Source organism: Marmota flaviventris, chromosome 11 (genome assembly GCF_047511675.1).
Source record: "Marmota flaviventris isolate mMarFla1 chromosome 11, mMarFla1.hap1, whole genome shotgun sequence".
In the NCBI taxonomy this organism is placed as follows: domain Eukaryota; kingdom Metazoa; phylum Chordata; class Mammalia; order Rodentia; family Sciuridae; genus Marmota; species Marmota flaviventris.
The window spans coordinates 81,690,378-81,714,076 of NC_092508.1; the positions used below are offsets into that span (position 1 = coordinate 81,690,378).

General features: G+C 32.5%; 1 protein-coding gene across 8 annotated transcripts in view; it reads right to left on the reverse strand.

The window, feature by feature from the left end:
• Positions 1–23,699, reverse strand: part of Mbd5 (methyl-CpG binding domain protein 5) — a 409,185-nt gene that overhangs the window by 136,335 nt on the left and 249,151 nt on the right. For all 8 annotated transcript variants that reach the window (XM_071619190.1, XM_027938016.2, XM_071619187.1 and 5 more), the window contains exon 5: positions 18,991–19,114. The gene's annotated coding sequence lies outside the window, so the exon portion shown is untranslated. The remainder of the gene's footprint in view (positions 1–18,990; positions 19,115–23,699) is intronic.

Sequence of the window (23,699 nt, forward strand, 5' to 3'; positions counted from 1 at the left end):
AGGAAATAAAAACTTTGCATGACAAGAATAAACTAAAAGTTCTTGACCACAAATCCAGCACTACAAAGAATACTTTCAAACATAAACTGCACACAAAGGAACTATAAAACAATTTCCAAATCTCCCCAAAAGAGGAAGTTCAATAGAAAAATAATTCACTAAATGATTATCACAACAGGATAAAATATAGGAAAATACCAAAATGGCACAAACACATATCCATACTAATACTGAATGTTAATGGTCCTAACTCCCCAATTAAAAGACACAGATTAGCAGAATGGATCAAAAAACAATATCCTACTATAAATGTTGTTTACAAGAGATTCATCTTATAAGCAAGAACTTCCATAGGGTGAAAGTAAAAGGTTGGGAAAAAATATTCCATGCATATGGGCCAAGAAAACAAGCTAGAATAGCTATTCTAATATCTGACAAAGCAGATTTTAAGCAAAAATTAGCCAGAAGAGATAAAGAAAGCCACTACATCCTAGGAAAGGGGAAAACCCCAACAGAAGATATAAAACAGTATACATTTATGACCCAAATGTAAACATACCCAATTACATGGAAAAATAGTTCTTCACGTTAAATCCTACAAAGACCCCAACACAATAATACTGGGTGATTTCAATACACTCTTACCACCAATAGACAAGTCACCAAAACATAAAATCAATAAAGAAATCTCCAACAAGCAACACTACAAATTAAATGAACCTAATGGATATCTACAGAATATTCTACCCTTAAACAGCTGAATTTATCTTCTTTATAGCTGCACATGAAAGTTTTTTAAAAAAATAGATCATATGGTAGACCAAAAAGCAAATCTTAGCAAATACAAAACAAACAAATAAAAACCCCCCAAAAGACAAAAATAGATATAATCTCATGTATCCTATCAGATCATAATGGAATTAAGCAAGAAATCAACAGCATGAAAAAAGAATAGAAACCACATTAACACACAGGAGATTGAGTAATACAATCTTAAAAGAAGAATGGGTCAAAGAAGAAATGAGAATAGAAATCTAAAAATTGTTAGAAATGAAAGAGAACAGAAATATAACATATCAAGTTCTCTGGAACAGTATGAAAGCAATTCTAAAAGGAAAATTTATAGCACTGAGTCCCTACATTAAAAAAATAGATACCAAATAAATAAGAGTATGCTCTACCTCAAGACCTTGGAAAAAGAAAAATAAACTCACTCCAAAAACTGTGGATAACAGGAACTAACTAAGATCAGAGCTAAAAAATAAATAAATAAAATTGAGAATAAGAAAACACTACACAGGATCAATACAATGAAGTTAGTTCTTTGAAAAAGTCAAGATTAACAAGCCTTTATTAAATTAACTAAAAGAAAGAGTGAGTAGACAAATCAACAAGATCAGAGATGAAAAAGGAGATATCCCCACAGATCCTTCTGAAATCCAGAGGATTATTAAAACCTATTCTGAACATTTATTCTCCAAAAAACTGGAAAACTTGGAAGATATTGACAAAGTTTGAAACACATATGACCTGCCCAAATTGAATCAGGAAGATACTGAAAACCTGAACAGACCAATATCAAGTAATGTCATTGAAGCAGTAATTAAAAGGCTTCTAGGACCTGATGGATTTTTAGCCGAGTGCTATAAGATTTTTATTTTTATTATTAAAAATTTGCTCTTTTTAGATATACATGATAGTAGAATGTATTTTGACATATTATACAAACATGGAGTAGAATTTATTCTAATTAGGATCCCATTCTTGTGGTTGAACATGATGTAGAATTACCCTGGTTATTTATTCATATTAACATAAGAACATTATGTCCAATTCATTCTATTGTCTTTCCTATTCCCATCCCTCCTTCCTTCCCTTCATTCCCCTTTGTCTAATCTAATGAGCTTCTATCCCCCCACTTATTGTGTGTTAGCATCTTCATATCAGAGAGAACATTCTGCCTTTTTACCAGACCTTTAAAGAAGAACTAACACCAGTCTTTCCCAAATTATTCCATGAAATTTAAAGGGAGGCAACACTCCCACATACATTTTATGAAGCTAGTATAACCCTGATACCAAAGCCAGACAAAGACAAATGCAGGAAAGAAAACTACAGACCAATATCCCCGAAGAACACAAATACAAAAAACCTTAATAAAATATCAGCAAATAGCATTCAAAACCACATCAAGAAGAAGATAATACACCATGATCAAGTGGATTTCATTCCAGGGATGCAAGATTGGTTCAATATACACAAATCAATAAATGTAATTCATTACTTAAACTAAATTAAGGACAAATATCACATGATCATCTCAATAAATGCTGAAAAGACCTTTGATAAAATCCATTCATGCTAAAAATGATGAAGCAGCTAGGGACTGAGGAACTTAACAGTGTACAGACCATTTATGACAAACCCAAAGAGAAAATCATACTAAATGGAGAAAACTTAAAAAATTTCCTTTAAAATCAGGTACAAGACAAGGCTGTCTACTCTCACCACTCCTTCAATATAATCCTGAAACACTAGCCAGAGTAATCGGCTAGAAAAGGAAATCAAAGGGATCAAATTGGAAAAGAAGTCAAACTATCTGTTTGTAGATGATATGATCCTATATCTAGAAAACTCAAAAAACCCTACCAGAGAATTTCTGAAGCTTATAAAGGAGTTTAGTAAAGTGGCAGGATAAAAGATCAACACCCATAATCAACACCTTTTCTATACTGCAACAGTGACTCAGCCAAAGAAGAAATTAGAAAACCATCCCATTCAAAATAATCTCAAAACGAAACAACTATCACCACACCACCACCAACAAAATAAACTTGAGTATTAATCTAACCAAAAAGGTAAAAGAACTCTACAATGAAAATTATAGAACACTGAAGAAAAAAATTGAGACGACCTTAGATAATGGAAATGCATCCCATATACTTGAATAGGCAGAATCAATATTGTCAAAATGGCTATATATGTATATATTATATATAATATTTAAAAAATGATCTAGCTATCTTTCTATCACAATAATATAAAGATTCAGTGCAATCCCCATCAAAATACCAATGACATTCTTCACAGAATTAATAGAAAAAACATTTTAAAAATTCATTTGGAAGAGTAAGAGATTCCTTTGGAAGAGTAAGAGAATAGCCAAAGCCATACTGAGCAAGAAAAGTGATGCAGGAGGCATCTCAATACCTCATCTGATATTATATTACACAGCCGTAGTAACAAAAACAGCATTGTTTTTGGCATAAAAATAGACATGAAGTATTGGCATCAAAATAGACATGAAGACCAATGGAACAGAAAAGAAGACATAAAGACAAACCCACACACTTAACACCACCTGATAATTGACAGAAATGAAAAAACATATCTTGGAGAAAGGATGGCCTTTTAAACAAATGATGCTGGGAACATTGAATAGCTGTATGTAGAAAAACGAAACTAGTCCCCTATTTTCACCCTGCAGAAAACTAAAGTAGAAATGGATCAAAGACTCAGAAACTAGAACAGAAACTTTACAACTACTAGAAGAAACCGTAGGTCAGCATTCCATCATACTGGCGCTGGCACTGACTTCTATAACAAGACCCCCCAAGCACAAGAAATAAAACAAAGAATCAATAAGTGAGATCCCATCGAATTAAAAAGCTTCTGCACAGAAAAGGAAATAAGAGCATGAAGTGAAAGCTTAGAGAATGGGAAAAAAATCTTGTCAAGGCTGTCTACTCAGGGGATTAATATCCAGAATATGCAAAAACTCAAAAAACTTAACACACCCCAAAACAAATAACCCAATCAATAAATGGGAGAAAGAACTAAACAGAAACTTCTCAAAAGAAGAAACACAAATGGCCAACAAACATATGAAAAAATGTTCAACATCTCTAGCAATCAGTGAAATGCAAATAAAAACTACACTAAGATTTTATCCTAGTCAAGTTAGAATTGCAATGATCAAGAATATGAAAAATAAAGGCTGGCAAGGATGTGGGGAGAAACGTACACTTGCACATTTCCATTCTGAAAAGTAGTATAGAGATTACTCAAAAAACTCAGGATAGAAACACCATATGACCCAGCTATCCACTCTGTGGTATTTTTTCAAAAGATCTAAAATCATCATACTATAGTAAAACAGACATCTCAATGTTTACAGCAGCACAATAGCTAAATTATGGCGTAAACCCAAATGCCTGTCAATAGATGAATGGATTAAGAAACTGTGGTATACATATATAAAATTAAGTTCTACTTAGCCATACAAAAGGATGAAATTATGGCATTTTCTGGTAAATGGATGGAAATGGAGATATCATGCTAAGTGAGATATGCCAAACTCAATAACTCAAAGGTCAAATGTTTCTCTCCTACGAAGAAGCTAGAGTAAAATAAAGGAAAGGAGGAAGGAAGGAAAGGATAACACAAAGAACCAATCAAGTATAAATTAATGTACAAGCAAAAGGAAGTCTAGTAGAGGAAGGAGAATGGGAGAGGGGAAGGAAAAGGGGGAGGTAAAAGTAGGTGATCATGACCTGAAATCAAATTCTATGCATGTATGAGTTTGTCAGGATGAACCCAACTACTGTGTATAACTATAAAGCTCTAATTAAAGTAAAAACTAAATAAAGAACTATTAAAAAAACACACAAAAAAGTAAGTATGGTTAAGTTCCTCTTTGTCTAACTTTATAAATAATGTCAGCCTTTCTTGTGTCACAGTCAGGATTCTGTGCAAACTGGAATAGCTACAAATATTTGACAAATTCATCCATGTCATTCAACACATAAGCTACCTTTTGAAAATTACTTTGCTTTCCTACAATTTTCTACATTGAAACTTAAATCAAAGAAGACAGTTCCTCCCAACTGGTGTCATGGAACACTCTGCTCCACAATATATGGTTGTATATGTTTGATGGTCAAACAAGTTTTGGAAATGTTGAGTTTATATTCTTTTCCCCAGGAGTTCTGAGAAGTTTTTTTTTTTTTTTTTTTTTTTTACATAGGGCATGGTGAGTTTTCAAGAAAGAGAAATAAGAAGAGTGTGCATAGATATGCATGCATGTGAATATTTTAATTCCCCAAATTTACTTAGCAACTGGTATTTTTCTCCCTAGTCTCATAATATAGCTTTTAGAAGACAGTTCTATGAATTACCAATTTAAACACTTTGGGAAGAAAGAAAGAACAAATTCAACCAGGAGCTCAAAACAAATGAGAGCTAGATTTACTGTTCAATTATAGGAGTAGGTTCCAGTAAGTGTCTCAGGCCCATTCTTCAAAAAGATTAATATGCCTTGCACCACATTTGAATCCTGGTCATGGGCCACTCCCTTGCATTTGTTTATTTGTTGCTTGCAACCGATTCTGTACAGCTTCTGCCTTACCCAGTTGCATTCCATACTCATTTTCGTCTATCCTTGCATTTCAGTTTTGATAACAGGCACTGAATGTTTGTTCAGCCTACAGCCTTCTCAATAATGATTCTGGCCATCTGACCTGGAACTCTGTTGTTCTTTCTAGCTATACAAACCTATACATTCATTTGGTAAGCTATTATTTTCTCCTATCAAGAAGAGGACAAAAATCTGAAAAGTGAAAAAAAAAATCTGAAAAGTGGACAAATATCTTAAAGGAAATCTCTACGTGCCAGATTTGTGATACTCGTATCTCTCCTGCCAACTTGCCAAGTGATTATTCTGTTAGACCTTGAATACAAGATCAGGCAACTTTCTGTATTAGCTCAATATTTATCCAATCCTTAGTAGAGTATATTCTATTTGCATCTGGTACAAAATTATAAAAATCCTTCCTAATATGTGGAAATGTCTATACCTCATATAAGAAATGTTAAATTTACAGAAGTCATAGACAGAAAAAAAAAAGAAGAGGATAGACAAAACTATAGAGCAGATCTTTAGCATATCTGCTTTAATTTTCTCAGCTGAGACTTGTGACGTAATCTGTCATTTCTATTTTATAATTTTCTGCAACGCGAAAAGAAAAGCAAATCAGATTCTTTAAGTGCATATATGATTCTCTACCTGAAAGCAGTCACCTGTGCAAATGCTTTTATTTTTGGAGTTTCGTTTTTCAAACAATAGTATTAAAGAAAGAAACAGCTTTCTGGGAGAAAATGGCTTCCTGAATGCAAAAGATGTTTTTGTTTGAAGAGATCTCTACCTCAATCCGACATATGATTAACCTATCCTGATGAACAGACTTTTGTAATGTAGACTCTAGATGATATTTTATTTTTTTTTTTAACAATTTTAACAGCATTCTCTCTAAATTAGGAAAGAGCAACTGATTAATAATTGCACCTTATTGGGGTTAGATTTCTAAATTTAATAGGTTACTATGATCCTAAATATATAGGGAAATAATCTAATTTCCCTCATAAATAATGAGTGGGAAATTTATCATGATTCTTATCTGGCCTGATGTATAATTAAAAAGTAAAACATCAATTGCTGCATTTAACTGGAATATTAAAGCATTACTTTAAAGTTTTGTTCATTTAAAAATATTGTTTTACAATATTTTCATTCTAACTTTAAAAATGATTGTATAGACTGGCAGACACTTTTCAAAATGACAGCAATAAACATGGTGCACCCTGTAATTCTAGCATATAGAATCAGACTGTTTCTGAGGTTTCATAGTAAATATCAGCAATGCAGCACATTCTACCTTGATTCTCAATATCTAGGTCATACGAACTACTTTGAATACTGTGAATAGGAAAAAAAAAGCAGAAAGATTGCTGTAGCGCCACTAAGAAATCATAACAACATTTAAATTATGAAAAAAACCCCTATACTAAGTAAAAGACAGTGCCCTGAAAATGAACATATCAACTACTAAGTAAACTGTTATTTTGAGGAGTATTATTTATTTAATAAAATGTCTTGCTTTCATTGCTCTTTCAATATGCATATGTATGCATGCTGAACCGTCAGAAGCAGATAAAAATAATATGTACTGCTAATAAAAAAGTATATGCAATTTTGAGAAAAATCCCACTGTCGTTAGCAATAATCAGAAACTATAGTTTTGATTTATAATAAAGGTAAATACATATGATAATAATATCTAAAATTACAATCTTTTTGTTTACATGAAAGAAACTCAGAGAATTTACAATATATTTTAATTATGAAAAATGCATACCACTTTTGCAATTTCTTTTAATTGTAATCATATAGTTACAGATATGTGGAAGCTGAAATGATCTTTTATAGTTTCATTATTTTCCTTGAAATCTACTGAATATATTTAATCTATGGATTTAAATTTTCTCCTTATCCTTTCTCTAAGTTTACATGTGAAGGATAAGAATATTTCTCCTAAAAACAAGTTTGGTTTTTTTTTTGTTTTTGGTACTGGGGATTGAACCCAGAGGTGCTTACCACCAAGCCACATTCCTAGCCCTTTTAAATATTTTAGTTGGAGACAGGTTTTTGCTCAGTTGCTTAGGGTCTCACTAAGTTGCTAAGGCTGGCTTATAACTTGAGATCCTCTTGCCTCAGCCTCCTGAGATGCTGGGAATATAGGCATGCATCACTGCACCCAGCTACTCTATTATAAAACTTTTAGTATATAATTTTTATATACATATACTACTTCACATGGAAAATAAAAATGAAAACAACTGTCAAAGTGCAGTTTTCTTAATCCATTTGAAAACACTAAAGGGCATCATAGATATGCCAATACAACATTTAAGAGGGACAACACTGAAAGCCACATTTAAATGACTAGAATTTGTAGAGTTAGAACTTTCATTAATAGATTATCCATGTTACCAAGAAGATCTACAGAATTAAAGAGAATAAATGAATGTTTCTGTAATGGCACTAAAACTTAACACATATTCTTTAATCAAGTACACAAAGGAGCTGCTTAAGACACAAGAAACAGGAATGACACTATTAAAATGTATGCTCCATTAGTTGGCATCAGTTCCCTTTAAAAAATATTTATTTTTTAGGTGTAGATGGACACAACACAATGCCTTTATTTTTATGTGGTGCTGAGGATCGAACCCAGGTCCCGCCCGTGCTAGGCGAGTGCTCCACTGTGGAGCCACAATCCTAGCCCAGTTCCTTTTATAAATTAAAAAAATTTTTTGTTCTTATACTTAACAGTAGAATATATTTTGACATATTATACATATATGGAGTACAACTTCCCATTCTTCTGGTTGTACATGATATAGAATTACATTAGTTGTGTAGGTGCCCTTCATGAGATGAATGTATAAAGAAAATGTTGTACATAAATATAATGGAATACTACTGACTTATAAAGAGAAATAAAATTATGGCATTTGCTGGTAAGTAGATGGAACTGCAGACTGTCATGCTAAGTGAAATAAGCCAATCCCCTAAAACCAAAAGTTCAATGTTTTCTCTGATATATGGATGCCAATTCAGAATAAGGTAGGGGTGAGTACTGAAGAATAGTACTTTAGATTAGATAAAGGAGAGTGAAGGGAAGGGAGGCGGGGATAGGAATAGGAAAGATAGTAGAATGAATTGGACATTACTTTTCCATGAACAGTTCCCTTTTAAATTATCAAAACTTTCAAACAGATACAAATTGGAGGACTTGGATTAGGGAATTTACTATAGTTACAGAGATATTCCACCGGTGATTTAAAACATGGGATAATAAAAGAAAAAAAAATATCAAATATTTTATTTCATTTTAGTTATCACTGCCAACCTATGTGCTTTGTATTTTGTATTTTGATCCCTAATTCGTTAACTAATTGAAAATAAAAGACTATAAGCTTCTAGAGGGCTGGGGGTATAGCTCAGTGGTGGAGTGCTTGCCTAGCATGCGAGAGGTCCTGAGTTTGGTCTGCAGTACTGCCTAAATAGCTAACTGTTCAAAAATAAGAGATGAGTTGGAATTAAGTGATGGAAAACTGCTACAGAAGATAGAGATCAGATTATTTCTAAAGAAAGGCAATTGAGCTTTGGCCTAGGAATTCTAAAATTATATTTTATTTTAATAGGAGAAAGTATTTAACTTGTTCCTAGATGATTGTATTTCTTTAAATATTAAATATGTATTTTTTATATCAAAGGATATAATATTCATGTTATTATTCTAATAAATACTTTCATTATTTGTACCTTATGCTGTTTTATAAGGTTTACATAATTAAATGCAGGAAAACCCAGTATGTTAGTTTATGTTACCATGACTCACACTGTATTTAGAGTGATCTTGGCAAAATGCCATTCCATATGGTCATTTTTTTCTGCTTACAAACTTATAATGACTTCTACTTAAAGATGGCAGGTTTAACACATTTTTATTTCTTTTAGGACCCATTAAAATGATAGTACAGGAATGAAAGACTACAACAGATGGAGGACAGGTCATCAACAGATGAAAGATTTCAATAAATTAATGTAATCTGGAAAAAACAGAGTGAGAAGAACTGCTGAAGTGGGCCCAATGAAGCCTCATCCTAGAGTAGCCAGAACCCATCAATCTACAGAATCAAGAGATGGGCAGGGCCTCAGAGGTGCAGGTAAGAGGAAAGTAAGCCTGGGAGTGAGGGGCAGGGCTGAGCATGGGAATGAGGGGCAGGGCTGAGCAAAATACACACACAATTCATTCTACTATCTTTCCTATTCCTATCCCCGCCTCCCTTCACACACACACACACAACACACACACACACACACACACACACACACCTTAATCAAAGAGTTCTTGGGAGAAATCAAACCTAGAGCAAGGAACAGTGTTGAGGGGACTGAAATAGCTAGTTTCCCAGCCCAAGTAAAGCTGCCTTTGAATTTTAGAAGCACGTGAATGATTTGTAACCTAGAATCCCATAGTAACTAGAATTAAGAATCAGACAGTTAAATGGGTATCAGTTACTTCTCCTCAGCATATTCTTTAAAGATAGTGCTCTTTCTACAACTTCTAATGTTATGATTGTTAAGTTTATTATAAGAAGAAATTAGGAGAACCAGGATAAAAAGCTAGTTTTTACACAGTGTCTCATAAAGCAGGCATCCAACATAGCACCTTTTAAATGTGTTTTCTGTCTCTACACATAGACTACCTCTACCCTTTCTCCAGTCAGGCCCTGCCCTGGGGCTTGTACCTTCTGATGTTAGGACCTGGATACATTTTTCCTGAGAATAAAATACATTTCAAACCTTTGAAATTTTTTTAAAAATTGATTTTCCCTATAGTCTTTTGTAGGAAGTTGCTAAGAGATATGGTTCATTAAAGGATGTAAATGTAAAAGAGAAGAAATGTAGGCTGCAGTAGTTTGCTAACCAGGACCGCAGGAAAGGGAAGCCCCAGGATGACGATTTGTGAAGTCAAAGGATATTAGTACACTGAAGACCAGTTCTAAGGAAGAAGAAAGGAAAAAAATATGCACCAGAATGTTTCATATGATGGAGAGTTGGAAAGAACTAGGAGTATGTTAAAGAAAAATATTGCACATACAACAAAAGACAATGAGGAATTTTAAGAAAACTAAAAAAATTGCATAGGTAAGGGAATATAACTTGCAACTGTAATTAATTATCAATTAAAATAATATTTAATGCCAGTTGGGAAAATGGCACCCTTTAAGATACTACGAATATGACAATAATGGGGAAAATAAACAACAACAAAAAATCAAATTAGTTCTACTATTCTATTCCTCTAATTATCACAGTCCAGTAGACAGAGAGTGACAATAAATTAAAAAGTGAAGTAAAATAAAATATAACTTGTATGAACAATAAGATGAAGAAAAACAATGAAAGAAGCAGAGAGATTTCTAGGTAGAGGAGTTTCTCTCTAGAGTAAGATGACTAGGGAAGTAGTACTGAGCAGCTGCCACAGGGGTCAAGAACTTAAGGAAGGATGGAAGAAAGGAACAACTTAAGTGATGTGGCCATCTGGGTGAATTTATGCTGAAGGTATCAGCAAAAACAAAGTAGAATCTACTTACTAAATTGTGGTTACATAAATAGATATAAATGGCATTAATTTTAGACATATAAAAATAAAAAAAACTGGGGACAGAATCATGGAGAGAGAAGAGCTAGAGGAGAAGGTGGGTATATTAATATCCTCATCTGACAGAAGGGAAAAATCACAAATAGCACCTATAGTTAATGGGACAAAAATAATGGTATTCGTTTATTTTCTACAGTTCTAACAGAAAAATAAAAAAGAAGATAAAACTAAATGGAGAGTGATAGGGAGAGCAAAGTTAAAGGCAAAGTGGGGTGAGCAAATGTGTAATGCCTCCCTTATTTATGTGTATTGTATGTGTATATTAATATATGATGTCTAAAAGTGATGAATAAAAATATAAGGTGGATGCTCTCAGTGATAGGATACTTGCCTACCATGCACAGGCCCTGGGTTTGATCTCCAATACCCAAAACAAAACAGGTGAAGCAAATTGCTTTTATGTGGAGATATATATTGAAGGAAGAGTGCAAAGAGAAGTGAGGCTTCCAGTTAGAATAGCAGCTATTATGAATACAAACAACAATAAGTGTTGGCGAGGATGTGGGTAAAAGGGCAACTCATACACTGCTGGTGAGACTGCAAATTGGTGCAGCCAATATGAAATGCAGTATGGAGACTCTTTGGGAAAATGGGAATGGAACTACCATTTGACCCTCTCCTTAGTCTATACCCAAAGGACTTAAAAACAGTATACTACAGAGACGCAGCCACATCAATGTTTATAGCAGCACAATTCACAATAGCTAAACTGTGGAACCAACCTAGATGTCCTTCAATAGATGAATGGATAAAAAATATGTGGCATATCTACACAATGGAATATTAATCAGTAATAAAAGAGAATAAAATCATGGCATTTGCAGGTAAATGGATGGAATTAAAGAATGTAAAGTGAAGTTAGCTAATCCCAAAAAACCAAATGCTGAATGTTTTCTCTGATATAAGGAGGCTGATTCATAGTGGTGTAAGGAGGGGGAAAACGGGAGGAATAGATAAACTCTAGACTGGGGCAGAGGGATGGGACGGGAAGGGAGGGGGCATGGGGTTAGAAATGTTGGTGGAATGTGATGGATATTATTATCCAAAGTACATGTATGAAGACACGAATTGGTGTGAATATACTTTGTATACAACCAGAGATATGAAAATTGTACTCTATATGTGTAATAAGAATTGTAATGCATTCTGCTATCATATATAAATTTAAAAAAACAATTAATTAAAAAAAGAGAAGTGAGGTTTAAATGTAAAAAACTAGGCAAATAATTATTGATTTTAAGCATGTGCATATATTACTTTGATTTAAACACTCACACCTACTCTAACACACACCTTTCAGCGGTTTTCACTACTCTTGGGATAATGGCAGAACACTAAACAGGGTCTATGGGACACCTCTTGTCTCAATAGCCTTATTTCAAACTGCCCTCCCCTACACTTTCTGATGTACCTACATTGGCCTCCTTTTAATTCCAGGATCAAGCCAACTGCTGGAAGCTTCTCTATAGGAGGTTCCCTTTATCGGAAATGTTTTTGGTCCAGTTTCTCCCATCCACAAGGCAAAGTTCCTATGGCTCACAATATATTTAGAAGCTTATGAAAATGTTTTAATTTCTTTTAATATAACAAGAAAAAAGGACATTTAGGTCAAAGAAAATGTTTAATAGTAATATTAACATTCATCTTTATATTGCAGTAGTTGAAAAATATACTTAGAATTTTTTTTTATGTTGGAAGGAGCCTATGAAAAATCACAATGTAGCACTAGTCTGTCTTACTCCTCAGAGCCACTGTACCTTGTGAAATCCTACTCAGTCCTCAGTTTTCAGCTAAAATGCCTGCTTTAGAAATCATTTAACTGATTCTCCTAGATGAGGTTCCCCAATAGATACATTTGCATTATCTTGTGCTATGGCAGTGGAAAAAGTGATTGTATAACTTTGTCTTTAATGAATTAGGAACTAGGTCTACCTTATTTATCACTACATCTTTAGCACAAAGCATGATGCCTTCTATGGACTATGTGAGACTCTGAAAGACTGAGAATTTTCCACTGTGGTTCTCCCATGTCCTGTCTCCAGTATTTCTTCCTACCCATCACTTCTTGTACATGATTTTAACTCCTATGACTTTCTCTTCTTCTTTCTTGACAAAATCCACATTGCCCCCACAATGGCTTCAAGTCTGCAAGAACAATCCCTTCTCTTGCAAAAACCATTCCTAAACAACTCTATCCCAAACTGAACTTTGGCTGACCTGCCTGTTAAAAGATATCCTATCTTCCTCCAAATCAGAGTACACCTATAAAGTCTTTTCATGTTCGGTATTTTTTGAATAAAGGTTTATGTGCTCTGGCTCTGGTTGACTTTCTTCCACAGTGGGCATTCAATGAAAGAACAGAATAAATGGATGCTTCATGAATTACAGGCCTAGTGGCTCTGAAGAATTAAGAAAATTTTGAGGGTTAGGGGTGTTATGCAGTGGTCCAGTACTTTCCTAGCATACACAAAACATTGGGTTCAGTCCCCAGCATTAGAAACAAAATTTTTGTTCAGGATAGTCTTGCAAATTTAAACACACTAAGCAATAGCTAATAAGAGAGTAGCAAATAATCCCAAAAAGGATTTAAATCTAAATAGATTCAGTTGTTTTTATGTGAACTAATGGAAGGAGATCGTGGTATAGACATTCTAACAGCCCAAAGAATAATGATTGATACATAGTAGAATCTCAATAAATATTTGTGGGATATATGGAACTAATATTATTTCAAATTGTGAGCCTCAATAAAGGAGGAAAGAAGAGTAGTTTAAAAACATTGGTGTGCTGTACTGCTGCTTAATTTTTAGTTGTTATATTTAATATATTCTAAAAATTAAGTAGAAATAGAAATGACACGGCTTTATGCTTTATCAGGGAAAATAGGAGAACTGAGTTCAAAGGATTAAGAAAAATAGTCTTAGCAGAATAAAATTGTATTCTTAATTCTAGGTTTCTATAAGTGGGATACATTTTCAGTTCAGTTTTTGATCCTGGATTTATCACATACTATTTAATCTCTTATTTATTCTCTTATTGACTCAGTTTCCTCTTTTGCAAAATGAGGACAATAATAGAGTTGGATTTAGAATTTGAGTCAGAATAGTGCTGGCAATGGTAAACACTATTTAAAGCCTAGTAGTTCTTTACCACATTATTAGATGATTGCTTGTGAGTTAAGTAAATAGTTTGCTAATTCCCTATGTTTTACTATTTTTTATGTAAATATGTCCTTGAAAGGAGTGAGTATAGTTCCTATAACTTTTAGATACAAAGTGTTCACTAATGAAAGTTGGTATAACAAGAAAATGAAAAATGAGGTTTGAATAACTGAAAATACATAATTAACCATAAATTCAAGACTTCAGGGCCTTCAAAATATCCACACTAATCAGTTCATTATTTTACCACATGAGTCTAGAAGAATATTTTAGCAAAAAAAAAAAAAAAAAAAAAAATCAGAATTTGACTATAAATTTTCCATGAAATTCTAATAAAAATGAGAGATGAAATTTATTCTTTTGTTTTGATAAAATCTTACTGTACCTCTCTTGATAATTTTTAATAGTCATTACTTTATTGGGGTTACAATTTTTTTTACAAAGTTCTTTTTGCAGGTAAATAAAAATATATATACAGAAAAAGTAAAAATAAACTAACAGTAAATGAAAAACCTATGAAGCCTTTTCATTTTTTTTCAATATTTATCTTACTTTTAAAAGCTTGACTCCTGATATGACTTTTGGGATAAAGTGACAGACTCAGGTTTGATTCCCCCTGGTATTTCAACCAATACTCCACAATCTAAAGACTACTTTTTGAGGATAAATGACCGAGTAGGAGCACTACTGTCCTGAGGCTTTGCCTGGGGCCTATAATCTCACCTAATCATTATTCATGATGCCTTGGAAAAGCCTCAAGCTAAAGTTGTGATTGCTAAGTAGAACTAAACTTGTAAATTCATTTTAAACATCCTTTCTTTTGGTTTCATGACTTCATTTTTTGTTTAATTCATGTGTACCTTTAGATACAAATTATAGCAAGCACTAAAACCTAGAACAGAAATCTGTTTTGAATAGTTTTTTTTTACTCATTTATAAAAAAAAGTATTCTAATAACAAAATGCCTCAAGATTAAATTGAGTAATACATGTATCTGGATACATAAGCACCTTAAAGAGTACATGAAAAACTGTGATAATGGAGAAGATTTCAATCAATTTAGAATATTGTCACACAGTTTTCATTAGTCAATTTCTATTTCAAAAACCAAAATAATTTGATAAATTCAAAAGTGAATTTAGGGATGCAATGGTCTCTGAAAACAAGGAGATTAGTCAAATCATGCCACAGATTAATTAGATTTTTTTCACTTTTTCTTATATGGGAAATAATTCAATGGCAATAAAAATATTATTTATTGCCATCTGTCATGCTAAAACTTTCCATTATTGGTTTATTTCTAGGATTGACCATTGCAATCCTCTGCCTTTTCTTCTGGAAACTGTATCTGCTTCAGTTGAAAATGAAACACCATTTCCTACTGATTATAACATTTAAGAATTTCCTTTTTCACACCAAAATATTACCTCAAAACTGTTAGGATGCATAGTATTAAAAAAAAAAAAAAAGACAAAGATAAGGGCTGGTGATGGTATGGAGAACAGGAAATGCTTGTACATTGCTAGTATGAATGTAAATTAGCATCCATTAGGGAAAACAGTGTGGAAGTTCTATTGTACAGCTAGTGAACACAGTTAATGACAATTGTTTTGTGTATACAAAAATTGCTAAAAGACTAGATCTAAAATATTCTAAGCACAAAAAATTATGTGAGGTGATGGGTATGGTAATTTGTTTGATTTGCTTATACCATGTTTGCACATACATATATCAAAACATCCTGTTGTACACAGAAAATATATACAATTTTTACTTGTTAACTATATATTAATAAAGCTAGCAAAAATAATCTCCTATTTCAAGAACAGTGACTAAATGTAAGAGCTGTATGTTTCAGATTACCTGGGTTAGAGCCAGATTTGTTATGTGTGTAAAGGGATAATAATAATTCCTATCTCAAGTACATATTATGAAGATTAAATAAGACAAATGCTTTAAAAAAGTAGGTCATCTCATATATAGAAAGCACAATTAACTTTGTTATCATTTTCAAGGATAACTTTTTAGAATTTTTAATTTATTTCTCAAATTCTTCAAAGGGTATTAAAAAAAACCTTTGTGTGGTTTTGGAAAAATATGAATTCAATTATTTGCTCTTTTGTTTTCTTGATCATAAAACCAAAGGATTTGACTTTATCACCCCAAAGATTTCTCCTAACTATAAAAACATGTATGATTTTACATATCTATGACTAAGATTCTAGACTTATTGTCCCTCTTTGCTCTTTAAATGGAATGCCAATTCTACTTCTAGTGGAGACTAACTTTATTTTTGTATATTATTTAAATTTAAGAACTACATTGAGGATATTTTGTACTTTTTCTGGAATTAGCTGTCATGGGATATTTTCCTGATGTCCTATGACAAGCTACTACATGTATTATCAAGCCCCAGAGAAGACTCTGAGAAGGTACTATCTTTTGAACTGACACCTTAAAAACCAGTCAGAGGGGTTGGGGTTGTGGTTCAGTGGTGACAGTGCTTGCCTAGCATGTGTGAGGCACTAGGCTCGATTCTCAGTACCAAAATAAAATAAAACAAATAATAATAATAAACAAAATAAAAGGTCCATTGACAACTAAAAAAATATTTAAAAAAACCCAACCAAACCAGATGTTAATCACATAGAGTGTTCTATCTTATTGAGGGATTTAAAAAAACAACAACTGTTATGTTTCTGGAGAAGGCATGTTTCTTGAGTAACATATTACTCAAGAGACCAGGAAAAGTCCATGGTAATATAGCTGTATAATTTACAATTAAGTATAGTCCCTTCTCACCTTAGAAAAATGAAATTTTATATAATGTTATAAAGAAGAGTTATAGCTTCTAATAAGACAATGTTAGTAAAAAAGGAAACGGAAGCTTTTCCTATAGGTTAAGCTTTCTGCTTATAATATGCGAGAGATAAGCAATACGCTACTTTGGTTACAAGTTATTTAGTATGATTAAATTCTTATAGGAATCACTTAAAAATAGTAAGTTAGGTTATATTAATATTAACTAATGCTGATGTTTAATGTAATATTATAAGTATGTTATAGTCTAAGTAACTGATTTCCTCTGGACATACCATGGCAGATATAAAATATGGGTTAAGTAAAGTTTCATTTAGAGTCATTATATACACTAAAATATTAACAAATGAAATGATATAATGTCTGGAATTTGCTTTAAAATAATACTGGAAGTATAAATAAAACAAGATTATTTATGAGTTTTAATTATTGATGCCAAGTTGAGGTAAAAGAGGTTCATTATTACCTTATATGAAAAAAATAAAAAATATGGGAAAAACCCCATCAAAATAAAATATAAAAATGAAAAATATTGAAAAGCATAATTGTAACACATGATTTACTGATTTAATATTTTTATATGATTCCTGATTCATATCAATAAAAAACCCCAAAGACCCTAATAAGAACTGGGCATGGAGCAAGATTTAGATATTCACAAAAGGACTCAAAGTTCAAATAAAAATAGAAAAAGATATCCATCTTACTAGCAATCACATAAATGAATATTTAAATGCCAAAAGCTTTTATGAGATTTATTTTTAAAACAAAACCAGCTAATACTAAATGTTGACAAACTGTTGAGAAAGTGGTACTCTCGAACTCTCTCATGCTATTGTCAGGAATGTAAATTGTTACAGCCTTTCAATTCATTTACTCTTTGGTGCACCAATCCAATTATTTCAATATATCATAAGCTAGCATTTTCAAGAATTCAGTGGGGTGTTGATAGATATTTGTATGTGTAGGCCTTTGTTTAATTTTAAATGCAAATTTATACAATGACATTTAAAAGAATATTTTCCCTTTAAAAAATAGAGTTTATTTTTCAGGGTAGTTTTAGGTTCATGATAAAAACTGAGTGCAAAGTACAAAAATTTTTCATATACTACTTTCCCCAAACTGTCTCTCCCATTTCCAACATCCTTAAGATATATGTTATTTTAAGAAGGATTCTATAGTCAAATGAGTTTGATTTTGGTCTACTACTATACACAGGTATACATATATCTAAGATGGTGAATAATAATATTCCATTTTATTATATGACATGGAACGCTTTCATCAGAGAGCATGTTAGGAACTAAGTTTCTGCAACACTTGTTTTTAGAAATTGTCTTTTAAATTGTTTTTAGAAATTGTCTTTTAAAAACCATCAGACATGCTGAGTACAAAAATGTATGTACAGATGTTCACTGAACTTATGTTTACCACTGGGAAAACTTGGAAATATTCCAAATATTTAATAATAGGAAAGTGGTTACCTGATTTACGTTATATCCTTAAACTGAAATATTATACAGTTATTAAAAATGCATGGCATTTATTGACATGAAAAATGCTACAATAAATTTTAAGTGAAAAAAGCAGGGTATCCAAAGAGCATTTATATCCTATGGTTTCCAGTCATAATTATTATAATTATATAGATTCATGTAATACAGAATGCAAATATCAATATATTGAGAAAAGTATTCCAGAAAATATGAAGAGTAGTATCCCAAGGTGGTAGGATTACTATATTATCTTTTTTTTACGTTGCACATGTATTAATTTTGTAAAAAATACTTATTAGAGACAACATGTTTAAACAGAGACATGTGGCATTTTTCAACACTAGGTATCAGAAACTTTTCATGTTTATTAAAAAGTTAAGTCCATAGATAAGAAAACTATAATTGTATGAAGAACCAATGAAGAGAAATCAAGATTCTTACCTTCTGGAGAGAAAGTGATGAAAACATAACAAGTGCTATGAGATCCAGTAGTGTAATACAGGCAGTGATTTCCAGAGGCTCTATGCCTTTATGAGTCTCAGTGAAGGAGTCCCTCCTCTTCTTTCTGTAATAGAAACAACACAGGTACACACATTTATTTGAAGACTTTAAAAATATTTTATACAACATATTAAACTAATATGTTGGAATTTTTTCATTTGTAAATATCATTAAGTTTGTAGCAAAGAACCAGAGAGAATTAGAATATTAGTATCTTTATACTTCAGAGTACTATGATTAACTACTAGAGTAATATTATACTCTTTATTTTCATGTTTATTAATATATATAAGGGAAATACACTTAATAATTTTTAAATCATTGATAAAAACAGTAATATAATTTTTATTTTTCTGCCAGTGTGCTAGATCCTCTGTATCTTTTTAAATCCTCCCAATCATTCAATTTTTCGTCAACAATATTTATGAGGTGCTTACATTATGTTAAGCACCATGTAAGGCACTAGAGATATGATGGTAATAAAAGGCATGACACAGGTAGCCATTAACACCCCTTTTTAAAATGAGGCCATTGAGCCTTTAGAATCTGATCCTAAACAGCCTAACTTCAAAGATACTCTTTCAATTAAAATCCATTTTAAAGAGTTTGCTTAGTTGCCAGTCTTACTATCACCACCACCAATGCAAAAAAAAAAAAAAAAAAAAAAAAAAAAAAGCTCCAAACATTTAAAGTTAAAATGGGTAAAATATCAAAGAAAGAATAATAACTGATGCAGTGGTGTATGCCTGTAATCTGACGTAGGCAGAAAGATCACAAGTTTGAGGCCAGCCTTGGCAACTTTGTGAGATCCTGTCTCAAAATAAAAAATAAAAAGGGCTGGGATGTAGCTCAGTGGTAGGGCATTCCTGGGTTCAATCTTCATTACAACAACAACAACAAAAAGGAATTATAGCTAAATACAGTATAAAATATGTATGAAACATTTTATATGGATTACATTATCTATAATATGAGCTAACTTAATCCTCAGACAATCCAATAATATTCCAACATTTTTAGACAGGAACATTACCTTAGAGAGGATGGTTGACCTACTAAGTTTAAGTCTGGATCTACCTAATTCTAAGCCTTAAAATGTAACTGAAAGGAAAATAAGAAAAAAAAAGTATTGAAATGGAGAAAGCAATAAAGTACTAGTAAGAACAATCACTAATTTAAGCTTTCTGATACATGTATGCAAACAAACACAATGAGTTATGCACTTGCATGGCTTATAGTGTCGTCATAGTTGAGTACCTACCACAGTATGGCAAAATAGTACCAGGCAAGGGAGGCCAGGGGGAGATGCAGGAGGCAACTATGTAGGAAGAAGAAGCTGAGTGAAAATCATTCTCAAGTACAGATTGTATCTGTACTGCCTATCTGCTTCCAAGAGGGGTCTCACAGCTAAAGAGTGGGAAACATTACCGTTTACTTGCTATATGATTTTGGGAAAATTACTTATCTTCTCTGGGCCTCAGTTTTCTAACTGTAAATGGTGGGGTTGGTATTGTTATAACACTTAACATTCATAAAGAACTTACAGTACTAGGCACAATACTAAATGGTGTGTGTGTGTGTGTGTGTGTGAGTGTGCGTGTGTGTTTTAAATAAATGCCTGGATGGGGTTAATAATGTTAATAGTCCCTTCACAGAGCATATTACTGTCAGTCATATTTCACTTCTATTAACATCTTGAGTATTCCTGACCTCAGTCCTATAATGTAGACATTACTACTATCTGGCTCTTAGCTTCAAAAATCAGAAACCTGATTTTATCTGCTCTCCGAATTGTTAAAAAAATTCACAAGAAGTTAATAAATTTAAAAAGGACCACTACTTACTGATAAAATCTACCTTAATACCAAATCACATACAAAATGCCTGATTAGTATAAAATTAAAGCAAGTAGAGTTGAAAACTCAACTTACACCTTGCATTAAATCATAATATTCTACTTTTCTACTGCATTAAGAGTTTCTTTTTACCTTGATATAATATTTGGAGAAGGTGCAGTATCATTAATGTAGTATTCCTGCCAACAATGTTTAACCTGAATTTAATAACAAAAATTCAGAAAATTCTAAATTAAGGGACATGTTTTTAATGATTGGATTGGTTTCATTAAAAATGTCAATAATATAATACAAAAAGCCTGGGATTTGTGTTTTAGATTAATGGAGAGTAAATAGATATGACAACTAAATACAATTTATGAAACTTGATTGGATACTGGATTGGGGTGGGGAAGACCACTATAATTACTGGAAAACTGAGATTATTTTAAAGATGGACTTTAAGAATATTTATTAGTAACACATTTAAAACCATATTAGGTGATTTATTCCCATACATAAATTTTTCATTCATGTATTATTTATAGTCATGGCTATTTACTAAGTCTTTACTCAGTGTGCTAAACTTGCATATAAAAATATTTTTAAATTTTTAGTTGATTCCTATTAGTTATATATAGCATTAGGATTCAATATGATGTAATTATAAAATCACAGAATAAAATTTGCTCTAATTCAATCCCTGGTAGTTCAGCTTACCTTCCTCTCCGTCCTCCTTCTGTTCCATTTCCTCCACTGTACTGATCTTTCTGTTAATTATGTATACATATACATATGTATACATATATGCACACATATACACATGTATACATACATACATATATATATATTTAAATTAGTGTCTTGTGGATATACATGATGGTGAGATTCACTGTGGTATATTCATATATATACATAGGAAAGTTAGGTCAGAGGCATTCCACTGATCTTCCTTATCCTGTTTCTCCCCCATTCCCAACCCCTTCCTCTACTTCACTGATCTTTTCTCTACTTTGATGGAATCCCTACCACATCCCCTTTTGACCCCCTCCCTTCTTTATTTTTGACTAGATTTTTCATATCAAAGGAAACATTCGATATTTGACTTTCTGGGTCTGGCTTATTTCACTTACAATGATAGTTTCCAGTTCCACCCATTTACCAGAAAATGACAAAATTTCATTCTTATTTATGGCTGAATAATACTTCATTGCATGTCTTTGCCACATTTTCTTTATCCATTCATCTGTTGAAAGGCACCTTGATTGGTTCCATAGCTTGGCTATTATGAGTTGTGCAGCTATAAACACTGATGTAGCTTCATCCTTATAGTACTCTGATTTTAGGTCTGTTAGACCACAGAGGGGATAGCTGGATCATATGGTGGTTCTATTCCTAGTTTTCTGGGGAATCTCCAGATTGTTTTACAGAGTGGTTGTACTTACCTGCAGTCCCTCCAAAAATGTATGGATGTATCCTTTTCTCCACATTCTCATCAACACTTATTATTATTTGCATTCTTGGTAACTGCCATTCTGACTGGTGTGAAATGAAATCTCAGTGTGGTTTTGATTTACATTTCCCTAATTGCTAGAGAGGTGAAATTTTTTTCATATTTTTTCGGCCATTTGTATTTCTTTTGAGAAGTGTCTTTTGCCTATTTATTAGTTGTTTTATTTGATTTTTTTTGGTGTTAAGTTTTTTGAGTTCCTTATATATTCTGGATATTAATGCTCTCTCTGAGGAGAGGGTGGCAAAGATCTTCTCCCATTCTGTCAGCTCTCTCTTCATGCTCTTCTTCCCTTTGCTGTGTAGAAACTTTTTAATTTGATGCCACCCCACGTATTGATTTTTGGTTTTATTTTTTATGCTTTAGGGGTCCTGTTAAGGAAGTTGGTTCTTAAGCTGGCATGATGGAGTGTTAGGCTTACATTTTCTTCTAGCGGTTGCAGAGTTTTTGTTCCAATTTCTAGGTTTTTGATCCACTCTGAATTGACTTTTTACAGGGTGAGAGATAGGGGTCATTCTTTCACATGGATATCCAGTTTTTCCAGCACCATTTGATAAAAAGGTTCTCTTTCCTCCGGTGCCTTCGTCTAATATTCGATAACTACATTTATGTGAGTTTGTTTCTGTGTCTTTTATTCTACTCCATTGCTCTTAATACCTGTTTTTTTTTTTTTTTGTGCCAGTACCATGCTGTTTTTGTTACTGTAGCATTGTAGTATAATTTGAAGTCAGTTATTGTGAGCCCTCCATCATGCTCTTTTTGCTCAGGATTACTTTGGCTATTCTGCATTTCTCATTTTTCAAAATGAATTTTAGTACTGATTTTTCTAGTTCTGTGAAGAATATCTTTGCATCAATATAATGCTTTTGGTGGTATCACCATTTTGACAATATTAACTGTGCCTATCTAAGACATGGGAGGTCTTTCTAAGGTCAATTTCTTCAGAGTTCTATAGTTTTCAATGCAGAGATCCTTTACCCCTTAATTAGATTAATTCCCAAGTACTTTATTTGTTTGAGGTTATTGTGAATGAGATAGTTTGCCTAATTTCTTTTTCAGCAGATTCATTATTGGAATAGAGGAAATCAATTGCTTAATGTATGCTGACCTTGTATCCTGCCACTTTACTAAATTTGTTTATCAGATCTAGGTGTCTTCTGGTGGAGTTTCTTGGGTCTTCAAAATATAAAATCATATCATCAGCAAACAGAGATAATTTGATTTCTTCTTTTCCTATTTATATCCTTTTAATTTCCTTCTCTTGTCTGATTGTTCTAACTAGAGTTTCAAGGATAATGTCAAAC